Source organism: Eleutherodactylus coqui, chromosome 7, assembly GCF_035609145.1.
Source record: "Eleutherodactylus coqui strain aEleCoq1 chromosome 7, aEleCoq1.hap1, whole genome shotgun sequence".
NCBI lineage: Eukaryota > Metazoa > Chordata > Amphibia > Anura > Eleutherodactylidae > Eleutherodactylus > Eleutherodactylus coqui.
Window position 1 is genome coordinate 224,933,740 of NC_089843.1, and position 10,642 is coordinate 224,944,381.

At 70.8% G+C, this 10,642-nt stretch overlaps 1 protein-coding gene across 1 annotated transcript in view; it reads left to right on the forward strand.

Moving 5' to 3' along the window:
• The first annotated feature begins 390 nt into the window (after positions 1 to 390).
• Positions 391 to 10,642, forward strand: part of LOC136573221 (MOB kinase activator 3A) — a 26,081-nt gene continuing 15,829 nt past the window's right edge. The window contains exon 1 of the mRNA XM_066574506.1: positions 391 to 530. The gene's annotated coding sequence lies outside the window, so the exon portion shown is untranslated. The remainder of the gene's footprint in view (positions 531 to 10,642) is intronic.

Genomic DNA, 10,642 nt, shown 5'->3' on the forward strand with positions numbered 1-10,642 from the left:
AGTGTTTGCACTGTATGATCCCCCTGCAGTGATTGGCAGGCAGCCTGCACTGTATGATCTGCGGGTAGTGCTCGTCCGGTAGCCTGCAGCGTTTACACTGTATGATCCCCGTGCACCGCTAACTCCACACTGGAACCCTCCCAGCAGGCGCTCGTCTTTTTAGCAGCTGGGTGTGCGGCGGCCCCCCGGTTCTCGGTTGTCATTCAGCGCCGCTCGTTGGACCGATTTTCAAACGGATAATTTAGACTAAACGCATCTGACGGCCGACGGCCATTTCCACCGGAAGCTGTCAGCATCACGTGACACTGAAGCGGGCGGAGCTATAGCTAGCCTTCACGTCACAGAGAGGGGGCGGAGCGGAGGCTGGTCCCACCTGATGACGTTCACGCGGTACATGCGCCCTCAGCGTAAGCGGGCGTGGCCGGCAGTGAATATCACGTGACAGTGAGACGGGCGGAGCGGAAGTTGGTCTCGCGGGTGCAGCGGGTCCGTACGAGCGTCCTGCGGCTGGCCGTGGTTCCTGCGAAGAGGTAACGTCTGTACGGAAGCCCGAGAGGGCCGCGGAGCTCTGTGTGCGGGGAGCGGCGTCAGCAGCGCGGGGACTCAGGCCGGAGCGGAGGCACTAGGCTCAGGAGCTTCCTGTGGGAGGAGCCTCGGCGGATGAGCGCCGAGGGGGAGGAGCCTCTCCGGGTGACGTCAGATGAACCGTCTGTCATGGCGGCTCTAGTGTCAAACCACACTGCTGCTCAACTGAGCCTGTGTGATGGAGAGCTGTCCCTCCGGGGTGGAGGCGGCTGCTGGGGGGGTGATAGTCCCCCCACCCCGGGCCGGCTGCTGGGGGGGTGATAGTCCCCCCACCCCGGGCCGGCTGCTGGCGGGTGGTGTCCTGCTGGGGGCGACGGTCCCCCACCCCGTGGCTGCTTGTAGCCGGTGTGGATGCGGCCTCGCCTGCGTGCGTCTCGCATCCCCCGCGGATGCGTTTGTCCGACATCCGTGCCGCCCTAATGTCCCTTAAGTCCCATTTACACACCGATTATCACTTAGAAGCCGTCTTTTGCGCGATAATTGCGGCCTCTAATTGGCCCGTCTGACTGTTCAGCTGAAGCTCAGTTTTTAGTTCTGCTTGAAAACCGTTGTTGAGCAGAACAGCTGATAAGCAGGACCGCACGCTGTGCTCTGCCTGCAGAGAGCTGATTGCAGCTGATAAGCAGGACCGCACGCTGTGCTCTGCCTGCAGAGAGCTGATTGCAGCTGATAACTTTCTTAGGCCGGGTTCACACAGGGCAGATTTGCCGTGGAGATTCCATGTGTAATTTCGCTGTGGCAGATCCGCCTGCCGCCGTTAATCCTGGACTTAGCCAGCCTTGTGGGCAAGATTTGTCAAAATTCTCCTCGACGCAGGACCGCAAATCCGTCACGGCAAATATCAAAAATTTTTTCCCGTTGTGGACGCGCTCCTTTGTATGGGAGCGCCCGCCGCATTAATAAAATATGCAACCAAGCCGTTTCAAAACCCGCAGATAAGTGCTAACTGCCGCGGGTTCCAAAGCTGTACTTTCCCGGCGGATATCTCACGTTTTTTCGCTGTGGCCAAACCGTGAGATTTCCGGTGAGATTCCGCCCTGCCTGTACCCAGCCGTACAGCTGTTCTTAAGTCAGCCTGCTGACAGAACAACTGATAAGCAGGACCGCATGCTGTGTCAGCTGTCCTTGGTGCTGAATTCTCCACGGGGAGCCCGTGACTCAACCATGCAGCCATTACAGAGCTCAGAGCTCCTGCTGTTCTGTCACAGATCCCAGAAGCTCATTTGCATGCAAATGAAGCTGATAAAGTACTAATAGTAATTAGTGCCTGTTAGTACTTTATGCAAAACGACCGCTGATGTTTCAGGGGGACGGTGGAGTGTGTGTGTGTGTGTGTGTGTGTGTGTGTGTGTGTGTGTGTGTGTGTGTGTGTGGGGGGGGGCGGTGGAGTGTGTGGGGGGGGGGCGGTGGAGTGTGTGTGTGGGGGGGGCGGTGGAGTGTGTGTGTGTGGGGGGGGGGGGCGGTGGAGTGTGTGTGGGGGGGGACGGTGGAGTGTGTGTGTTGGGGGGGGGGGGGGGCGGTGGTGTGTGTGTTGGGGGGGGGGGGGCGGTGGAGTGTGTGTGTGGGGGGGGGGGGCGGTGGAGTGTGTGTGTGTGGGGGGGGGCGGTGGAGTGTGTGTGTGTGGGGGGGGGCGGTGGAGTGTGTGTGTGTGTGGGGGGGGGCGGTGGAGTGTGTGTGTTGGGGGGGGGGGCGGTGGAGTGTGTGTGGTGGGGGGGGACGGTGGAGTGTGTGTGTTGGGGGGGGGGCGGTGGAGTGTGTGTGTTGGGGGGGGGCGGTGGAGTGTGTGTGTTGGGGGGGGCGGTGGAGTGTGTGTGTTGGGGGGGGGCGGTGGAGTGTGTGTGTTGGGGGGGGCGGTGGAGTGTGTGTGTTGGGGGGGGCGGTGGAGTGTGTGTGTTGGGGGGGGGCGGTGGAGTGTGTGTGTTGGGGGGGGGGCGGTGGAGTGTGTGTGTTGGGGGGGGGCGGTGGAGTGTGTGTGTTGGGGGGGGGCGGTGGAGTGTGTGTGTTGGGGGGGGGCGGTGGAGTGTGTGTGTTGGGGGGGGGCGGTGGAGTGTGTGTGTTGGGGGGGGCGGTGGAGTGTGTGTGTTGGGGGGGGCGGTGGAGTGTGTGTGTTGGGGGGGGGGGGGCGGTGGAGTGTGTGTGTTGGGGGGGGGGGGGGGCGGTGGAGTGTGTGTGTGTGTGTTGGGGGGGGGGGCGGTGGAGTGTGTGTGTGTGTGTGGGGGGGGGGCGGTGGAGTGTGTGTGTGGGGGGGGGGGCGGTGGAGTGTGTGTGTGGGGGGGGGGGACGGTGGAGTGTGTGTGTGTGTGTGTGTGTGGGGGGGGGGGGGGGACGGTGGAGTGTGTGTGTGTGTGTGTGGGGGGGGGACGGTGGAGTGTGTGTGTGGGGGGGGGGACGGTGGAGTGTGTGTGTGTGGGGGGGGGGACGGTGGAGTGTGTGTGTGTGGGGGGGGGGGACGGTGGAGTGTGTGTGTGGGGGGGGGGGACGGTGGAGTGTGTGGGGGGGGGACGGTGGAGTGTGTGTGTGTGGGGGGCGGTGGAGTGTGTGTGTGTGGGGGGGGGGGCGGTGGAGTGTGTGTGTGTGTGGGGGGGGGCGGTGGAGTGTGTGTGTGTGGGGGGGGGCGGTGGAGTGTGTGTGTGTGTGGGGGGGGGCGGTGGAGTGTGTGTGTGGGGGGGGGGGGGCGGTGGAGTGTGTGTGTGGGGGGGGGCGGTGGAGTGTGTGTGTGGGGGGGGGGGGGGGGGGCGGTGGAGTGTGTGTGTGTGGGGGGGGGGGCGGTGGAGTGTGTGTGTGGGGGGGGGGCGGTGGAGTGTGTGTGTGGGGGGGGGGGGCGGTGGAGTGTGTGTGTGGGGGGGGGCGGTGGAGTGTGTGTGTGTGTGTGGGGGGGGGCGGTGGAGTGTGTGTGTGGGGGGGGGGGGCGGTGGAGTGTGTGTGTGGGGGGGGGGGGGGGGGCGGTGGAGTGTGTGTGTGGGGGGGGGGGGGGTGGAGTGTGTGTGGGGGGGGGGGGCGGTGGAGTGTGTGTGTGGGGGGGGGGGGCGGTGGAGTGTGTGTGTGGGGGGGGGCGGTGGAGTGTGTGTGTGGGGGGGGGGGGCGGTGGAGTGTGTGGGGGGGGGGGCGGTGGAGTGTGTGGGGGGGGGGGGGCGGTGGAGTGTGTGGGGGGGGGGGGCGGTGGAGTGTGTGTGTGGGGGGGGCGGTGGAGTTTGTGTGTGTGGGGGGGGGAGCGGTGGAGTGTGTGGGGGGGGGGCGGTGGAGTGTGTGGGGGGGGGGGGGGGCGGTGGAGTGTGTGGGGGGGGGGGGGCGGTGGAGTGTGTGTGGGGGGGGGGCGGTGGAGTGTGGGGGGGGGGGGCGGTGGAGTGTGTGTGTGTGGGGGCGGTGGAGTGTGTGTGTGGGGGGGGGCGGTGGAATGTGTGTGTGGGGGGGGGGCGGTGGAGTGTGTGTGGGGGGGGGGGCGGTGGAGTGTATGTGTGGGGGGGGCGGTGGAGTGTGTGTGTGGGGGGGGGGGCGGTGGAGTGTGTGTGTGGGGGGGGGGGGCGGTGGAGTGTGTGTGTGTGGGGGGGGGCGGTGGAGTGTGTGTGTGGGGGGGGGGGCGTTGGAGTGTGTGTGTGGGGGGGGGGGGGGGCGGTGGAGTGTGTGTGGGGGGGGGGGGGGGCGGTGGAGTGTGTGTGTGGGGGGGGGGGCGGTGGAGTGTGTGTGTGGGGGGGGGGCGGTGGAGTGTGTGTGTGTGGGGGGGGGGCGGTGGAGTGTGTGTGTGGGGGGGGGGGGGGCGGTGGAGTGTGTGTGTGTGGGGGGGGGGGCGGTGGAGTGTGTGTGTGTGGGGGGGGGGCGGTGGAGTGTGTGTGTGTGGGGGGGGGGGCGGTGGAGTGTGTGTGTGGGGGGGGGGGGGGGCGGTGGAGTGTGTGTGTGTGTGTGTGTGTGGGGGGGGTGGTGGAGTGTGTGTGTGGGGGGGCGGTGGAGTGTGTGTGTGGGGGGGGGGGGGGCGGTGGAGTGTGTGTGTGTGTGTGTGGGGGGGGGGGGCGGTGGAGTGTGTGTGTGTGTGTGGGGGGGGGGGGGGGGCGGTGGAGTGTGTGTGTGTGGGGGGGGGGGCGGTGGAGTGTGTGTGTGGGGGGGGGGGCGGTGGAGTGTGTGTGTGGGGGGGGGGGGGCGGTGGAGTGTGTGTGTGGGGGGGGGGGGCGGTGGAGTGTGTGTGTGTGGGGGGGGGGGGGCGGTGGAGTGTGTGTGTGGGGGGGGGGGGGGGCGGTGGAGTGTGTGTGTGTGTGGGGGGGGCGGTGGAGTGTGTGTGTGTGGGGGGGGGGGGCGGTGGAGTGTGTGTGTGTGTGTGGGGGGGGGGGTGGAGTGTGTGTGTGGGGGGGGTGGAGTGTGTGTGTGGGGGGGGCGGTGGAGTGTGTGTGGGGGGGGGCGGTGGAGTGTGTGTGTTGGGGGGGGGGGCGGTGGTGTGTGTGTGTTGGGGGGGGGGGCGGTGGTGTGTGTGTGTGGGGGGGGGCGGTGGAGTGTGTGTGTTGGGGGGGGGGGCGGTGGTGTGTGTGTGTGGGGGGGGCGGTGGAGTGTGTGTGTGGGGGGGGGGCGGTGGAGTGTGTGTGTGGGGGGGGGGGCGGTGGAGTGTGTGTGTGTGGGGGGGGGGGGGCGGTGGAGTGTGTGTGTGGGGGGGGGGGGCGGTGGAGTGTGTGTGGGGAGGGGGGGGCAGTGGAGTGTGTGGGGGGGGGGGCGGTGGAGTGTGTGGGGGGGGGGGGCGGTGGAGTGTGTGGGGGGGGGGGGCGGTGGAGTGTGTGGGGGGGGGGGCGGTGGAGTGTGTGTGTGTGGGGGGGGCGGTGGAGTGTGTGTGTGGGGGGGGGGGCGGTGGAGTGTGTGTGTGTGGGGGGGGGGGCGGTGGAGTGTGTGTGTGTGGGGGGGGGGGCGGTGGAGTGTGTGTGTGTGGGGGGGCGGTGGAGTGTGTGTGGGGGGGCGGTGGAGTGTGTGTGTGTGGGGGGGCGGTGGAGTGTGTGTGTGTGGGGGGCGGTGGAGTGTGTGTGTGTGGGGGGGGCGGTGGAGTGTGTGTGTGTGGGGGGGGCGGTGGAGTGTGTGTGTGTGTGGGGGGGGGGCGGTGGAGTGTGTGTGTGTGTGTGGGGGGCGGTGGAGTGTGTGTGTGTGTGTGGGGGGCGGTGGAGTGTGTGTGTGGGGGGGGCGGTGGAGTGTGTGTGTGTGTGGGGGGGGGCGGTGGAGTGTGTGTGTGTGTGGGGGGGGGCGGTGGAGTGTGTGTGTGGGGGGGGGGGGCGGTGGAGTGTGTGTGGGGGGGGGGGGGGCGGTGGAGTGTGTGGGGGGGGGGGGGGCGGTGGAGTGTGTGTGGGGGGGGGGGGGCGGTGGAGTGTGTGTGTGGGGGGGGGGGGGCGGTGGAGTGTGTGTGTGGGGGGGGGGGGGCGGTGGAGTGTGTGTGTGGGGGGGGGGGGCGGTGGAGTGTGTGTGTGGGGGGGGGGGGCGGTGGTGTGTGTGTGGGGGGGGGGGCGGTGGAGTGTGTGTGTGGGGGGGGGGGGCGGTGGAGTGTGTGTGTGGGGGGGGGGGGGCGGTGGAGTGTGTGTGTGTGGGGGGGGCGGTGGAGTGTGTGTGTGTGGGGGGGCGGTGGAGTGTGTGTGTGTGGGGGGGGCGGTGGAGTGTGTGTGTGTGGGGGGCGGTGGAGTGTGTGTGTGTGGGGGGGCGGTGGAGTGTGTGTGTGTGGGGGGGGCGGTGGAGTGTGTGTGTGGGGGGGGCGGTGGAGTGTGTGTGTGTGTGTGTGTGGGGGGGGGGGCGGTGGAGTGTGTGTGTGTGTGGGGGGGGGCGGTGGAGTGTGTGTGGGGGGGGCGGTGGAGTGTGTGTGTGGGGGGGGGGGCGGTGGAGTGTGTGTGGGGGGGGGGGCGGTGGAGTGTGTGTGGGGGGGGGGGGGCGGTGGAGTGTGTGTGGGGGGGGGGGGGGGCGGTGGAGTGTGTGTGGGGGGAGGGGCGGTGGAGTGTGTGTGGGGGGAGGGGCGGTGGAGTGTGTGTGGGGGGGGGGGCGGTGGAGTGTGTGTGGGGGGGGGGCGGTGGAGTGTGTGTGGGGGGGGGGGGCGGTGGAGTGTGTGTGTGTGGGGGGGGGGGGCGGTGGAGTGTGTGTGTGTGTGTGGGGGGGCGGTGGAGTGTGTGTGTGTGGGGGGGGGCGGTGGAGTGTGTGTGTGTGGGGGGGGCGGTGGAGTGTGTGTGTGTGGGGGGGGGCGGTGGAGTGTGTGTGTGTTGGGGGGGGGGCGGTGGAGTGTGTGTGTGTGTGTGGGGGGGGGGGGGGGCGGTGGAGTGTGTGTGTGGGGGGGGGCGGTGGAGTGTGTGTGTGGGGGGGGGGGGGGGGGGGGCGGTGGAGTGTGTGTGTGTGGGGGGGGGGCGGTGGAGTGTGTGTGTGGGGGGGGGGGGCGGTGGAGTGTGTGTGTGGGGGGGGGGGCGGTGGAGTGTGTGTGTGGGGGGGGGGCGGTGGAGTGTGTGTGTGTGTGGGGGGGGGGGGCGGTGGAGTGTGTGTGTGGGGGGGGGGGCGGTGGAGTGTGTGTGTGGGGGGGGGGGGCGGTGGAGTGTGTGTGTGGGGGGGGGCGGTGGAGTGTGTGTGGGGGGGGGGGCGGTGGTGTGTGTGGGGGGGGGGGCGGTGGAGTGTGTGTGTGGGGGGGGGGGCGGTGGAGTTGTGTGTGGGGGGGGGGGGCGGTGGAGTGTGTGTGGGGGGGGGGGCGGTGGAGTGTGTGGGGGGGGGGGGCGGTGGAGTGTGTGTGGGGGGGGGGGGCGGTGGAGTGTGTGGGGGGGGGGGGCGGTGGAGTGTGTGGGGGGGGGGGGCGGTGGAGTGTGTGGGGGGGGGGGGCGGTGGAGTGTGGGGGGGGGGGGCGGTGGAGTGTGTGGGGGGGGGGGGCGGTGGAGTGTGTGTGTGTGGGGGCGGTGGAGTGTGTGTGTGGGGGGGGGGGCGGTGGAGTGTGTGTGTGTGGGGGGGGCGGTGGAGTGTGTGTGTGGGGGGGGGGGCGGTGGAGTGTGTGTGTGTGGGGGCGGTGGAGTGTGTGTGTGGGGGGGGGGGCGGTGGAGTGTGTGTGTGTGGGGGGGGCGGTGGAGTGTGTGTGTGGGGGGGGGGGGGCGGTGGAGTGTGTGTGTGGGGGGGGGGGGCGGTGGAGTGTGTGTGGGGGGGGGGGCGGTGGAGTGTGTGTGTGTGGGGGGGGGGCGGTGGAGTGTGTGTGTGTGGGGGGGGGGCGGTGGAGTGTGTGTGGGGGGGGGGGGGCGGTGGAGTGTGTGTGTGGGGGGGGCGGTGGAGTTTGTGTGTGTGGGGGGGGGGCGGTGGAGTGTGTGTGTGGGGGGGGGGGCGGTGGAGTGTGTGGGGAGTGTGTGTGTGGGGGGGGGGCGGTGGAGTGTGTGTGTGGGGGGGGGGGGGGGCGGTGGAGTGTGTGTGTGTGTGGGGGGGCGGTGGAGTGTGTGTGGGGGGGGGGCGGTGGAGTGTGTGTGTGTGTGTGGGGGGGGGCGGTGGAGTGTGTGTGTGGGGGGGGTGGAGTGTGTGTGTGGGGGGGGGGCGGTGGAGTGTGTGTGGGGGGGGGGCGGTGGAGTGTGTGTGTTGGGGGGGGGGCGGTGGTGTGTGTGTGTTGGGGGGGGGGGCGGTGGTGTGTGTGTGTGGGGGGGGCGGTGGAGTGTGTGTGTGGGGGGGGGCGGTGGAGTGTGTGTGTGGGGGGGGGGGCGGTGGAGTGTGTGTGTGTGGGGGGGGGGGGGCGGTGGAGTGTGTGTGTGGGGGGGGGGGCGGTGGAGTGTGTGTGTGGGGGGGGGGGCGGTGGAGTGTGTGTGTGTGTGGGGGGGGGGCGGTGGAGTGTGTGTGGGGAGGGGGGGGCAGTGGAGTGTGTGGGGAGGGGGGGGCAGTGGAGTGTGTGGGGGGGGGGGCGGTGGAGTGTGTGGGGGGGGGGGGCGGTGGAGTGTGTGGGGGGGGGGCGGTGGAGTGTGTGGGGGGGGGGGCGGTGGAGTGTGTGTGTGTGGGGGGGGCGGTGGAGTGTGTGTGTGGGGGGGGGGCGGTGGAGTGTGTGTGTGTGGGGGGGGGGCGGTGGAGTGTGTGTGTGGGGGGGGGGGGGGGGGCGGTGGAGTGTGTGTGTGTGGGGGGGCGGTGGAGTGTGTGTGGGGGGGGCGGTGGAGTGTGTGTGTGTGGGGGGGCGGTGGAGTGTGTGTGTGTGGGGGGGGCGGTGGAGTGTGTGTGTGTGTGGGGGGGGGGCGGTGGAGTGTGTGTGTGTGTGTGGGGGGCGGTGGAGTGTGTGTGTGTGTGTGGGGGGCGGTGGAGTGTGTGTGTGGGGGGGGCGGTGGAGTGTGTGTGTGTGTGGGGGGGGGCGGTGGAGTGTGTGTGTGTGTGTGTGGGGGGCGGTGGAGTGTGTGTGTGGGGGGGGGGCGGTGGAGTGTGTGTGGGGGGGGGGGGGGGCGGTGGAGTGTGTGTGGGGGGGGGGGGCGGTGGAGTGTGTGGGGGGGGGGGGGCGGTGGAGTGTGTGTGTGGGGGGGGGGGGGCGGTGGAGTGTGTGTGTGGGGGGGGGGGCGGTGGAGTGTGTGTGTGGGGGGGGGGGCGGTGGAGTGTGTGTGTGGGGGGGGGGGGCGGTGGAGTGTGTGTGGGGGGGGGGGGGGCGGTGGAGTGTGTGTGTGGGGGGGGGGGCGGTGGAGTGTGTGTGTGGGGGGGGGGGGCGGTGGAGTGTGTGTGTGGGGGGGGGGGGCGGTGGAGTGTGTGTGTGTGGGGGGGGCGGTGGAGTGTGTGTGTGTGGGGGGGGCGGTGGAGTGTGTGTGTGTGGGGGGGGCGGTGGAGTGTGTGTGTGTGGGGGGGCGGTGGAGTGTGTGTGTGTGGGGGGGCGGTGGAGTGTGTGTGTGTGGGGGGGCGGTGGAGTGTGTGTGTGGGGGGGGCGGTGGAGTGTGTGTGTGTGTGTGTGTGGGGGGGGGGCGGTGGAGTGTGTGTGTGTGTGGGGGGGGGGCGGTGGAGTGTGTGGGGGGGGGGCGGTGGAGTGTGTGTGTGGGGGGGGGGGCGGTGGAGTGTGTGTGGGGGGGGGGCGGTGGAGTGTGTGTGGGGGGGGGGGCGGTGGAGTGTGTGTGTGGGGGGGGGGGGGGGGCGGTGGAGTGTGTGTGGGGGGAGGGGCGGTGGAGTGTGTGTGGGGGGGGGGCGGTGGAGTGTGTGTGGGGGGGGGGCGGTGGAGTGTGTGTGGGGGGGGGGGCGGTGGAGTGTGTGTGGGGGGGGGGGCGGTGGAGTGTGTGTGTGTGTGGGGGGGGGCGGTGGAGTGTGTGTGTGTGGGGGGGGGGCGGTGGAGTGTGTGTGTGTGTGGGGGGGGGGGGCGGTGGAGTGTGTGTGTGGGGGGGGGGGCGGTGGAGTGTGTGTGTGGGGGGGGGGCGGTGGAGTGTGTGTGTGGGGGGGGGGGGCGGTGGAGTGTGTGTGGGGGGGGGGGGCGGTGGAGTGTGTGTGGGGGGGGGGCGGTGGAGTGTGTGTGTGGGGGGGGGGGGGCGGTGGAGTGTGTGTGGGGGGGGGGGCGGTGGAGTGTGTGTGGGGGGGGGGCGGTGGAGTGTGTGGGGGGGGGCGGTGGAGTGTGTGGGGGGGGGGGGGCGGTGGAGTGTGTGTGTGGGGGGAGGGGCGGTGGAGTGTGTGTGGGGGGAGGGGCGGTGGAGTGTGTGTGGGGGGAGGGGCGGTGGAGTGTGTGTGGGGGGAGGGGCAGTGGAGTGTGTGTGGGGGGAGGGCGGTGGAGTGTGTGTGGGGGGAGGGGCGGTGGAGTGTGTGTGGGGGGAGGGCGGTGGAGTGTGTGTGGGGGGAGGGGCGGTGGAGTGTGTGTGGGGGGGGGCGGTGGAGTGTGTGTGGGGGGGGGGCGGTGGAGTGTGTGTGGGGGGGGGGGCGGTGGAGTGTGTGTGGGGGGGCGGGGCGGTGGAGTGTGTGTGGGGGGGGGGGCGGTGGAGTGTGTGTGTGGGGGGGGGGGCGGTGGAGTGTGTGTGTGGGGGGGGGGGCGGTGGAGTGTGTGTGTGGGGGGGGGGGCGGTGGAGTGTGTGCTGTGGGGGGGGGGGCGGTGGAGTGTGTGTGTGGGGGGGGGGGGCGGTGGAGTGTGTGGGGGGGGGGGGCGGTGGAGTGTGTGTGTGTGGGA